We start from the raw sequence: 1,427 nt of genomic DNA, 5'->3' as shown, positions 1-1,427 counted from the left end.
GTTCCCTGGTTAATTTTTGCTTTGTGCTTGTAGGTGTGGAGGAATGTGGAGAGTGGGTTGTTCACATGTGGGAGGAGCACGGCAAGGTGAGTGTCGGTCTGAGAGCGGWAGCAGAGCCTAGCATAGGGCTGTTGTCTCATTGGTGCTGTCCCCATTGCCCACTGCTGTTCTGGTTTTACAGGTGCATGACAGGCCTCGGTGTGGTGGCTGGTTGCATGGCAGTTGGGATGGGCGAGCAGAACAGGTGAAGGTGTGGGAGGAAATGGTTGATGTGGGTGGGCTGTGGTTTTGCAGGTGTGACCCRAGCGCTTGCTTTCTGTTTGTGTTTGCAAGTTTTGCAGGAAGTTGTGGAGAGGCAAAGTTGAGCATTGACAAGAGCCTGAGCAGGTGAGAATGTGCGCTTGTTGGGTCAGAGGTTTMTTGTGYGGTGGGTAGTGCTGGGCTGCCTGTTGGTGATGGTTTTTGCTCTGCTTTTTCAGGTCCTGTGTGGGCCTTTCCCAGGCATGGCTGAGAATGTCAGGTGAGTGGATTGGTGTTGGGTGTTGTAGGGCTGGTGAGCACTGCCTGGCAGAAGAGTCGCTTTGTTTTGTTTTTTGCAGGTGCCGTGGGCTCCCTCCAGCCAGAATGTTGGGGTTTGGAATTAGCATGGCGCAGGTGAATGGAGTGCCCGTGGCTGTTCAGTGGCGGGTGCTCTTGTGGATGAGGCTGGAGCTGACTGGTGTGGGGGTGACTGCTTGCGTTCTGTTTTGGCAGGTGATGAAGGTGAATGTGGTGACCGGAGGAAGATCAGAGAGGATGCGGCTGCCATTGAGGATGCGTCTTGAAGACAAATGGTGACCCAGAGCACTGTAGAAGCTAAGTTGAGAGGCCATGGGTGTCGGTGTGTCTTGACTGTGTGTGTGTGTGTGTGTGTGTGTGTGTGTGTGTGTGTGTGTGCGCGCGTGCACATGTGTGCTGACAGTGAGTGTAGTGTGGAGGGCTCTTGTGGATGAGTGCTGTGTGTGAGGCAGAGGCGGTGGGGTGTGCCTGGCAGAAGGTGAGTGTGTGCTAGGCAGGGCAGCTCCAGCCTGTGTCTGTGTTGTTGTCTAGTCTATGTGGTATGTGTTGTAGCTGTGTTGTGTTTTGCTCAGGTCTTGATGTTGCTCTTGTTCCTTGTGCTCAAGGAGCACAGCCCACACTGTACAGYGCTAGCGTGGTAGGCATCCGTTGTCTTTTGCTTGGCCTGACTCATCAGCTTTGTGCCAATGGATGGCATCTTGTTCTGTGCAGCCCGCTAAAAGGGGCCATCCATCGCTCCGTCTTTGCATCGTGGCCGTTTGAGGCCGGTCATCTCCGTGGCCCTCATCGAGGCCTCATCGGCCTCTCCTCTTCCGAGGCCGCCCTCGTTTTGCGTCTTCCCGGCCTCCTTTCAGGGTTTTCTTCCCTGC

At 54.9% G+C, this 1,427-nt stretch overlaps 1 long non-coding RNA gene across 1 annotated transcript; it reads left to right on the top strand.

The window, feature by feature from the left end:
• The first annotated feature begins 31 nt into the window (after window positions 1-31).
• On the top strand, window positions 32-1,421 carry LOC112968491. Its single transcript, XR_003254357.1, has 6 exons — window positions 32-86; window positions 182-244; window positions 334-387; window positions 480-520; window positions 600-654; window positions 754-1,421. It is a non-coding gene; the product is annotated as an uncharacterized LOC112968491 (long non-coding RNA).
• The last annotated feature ends 6 nt before the right edge of the window (window positions 1,422-1,427 follow it).

This window comes from Apteryx rowi, unplaced genomic scaffold (assembly GCF_003343035.1).
Source record: "Apteryx rowi isolate R43461 unplaced genomic scaffold, aptRow1 scaffold_3197, whole genome shotgun sequence".
Lineage (NCBI taxonomy): Eukaryota > Metazoa > Chordata > Aves > Apterygiformes > Apterygidae > Apteryx > Apteryx rowi.
This window is presented reverse-complemented; position numbering and strand designations above follow the sequence as displayed.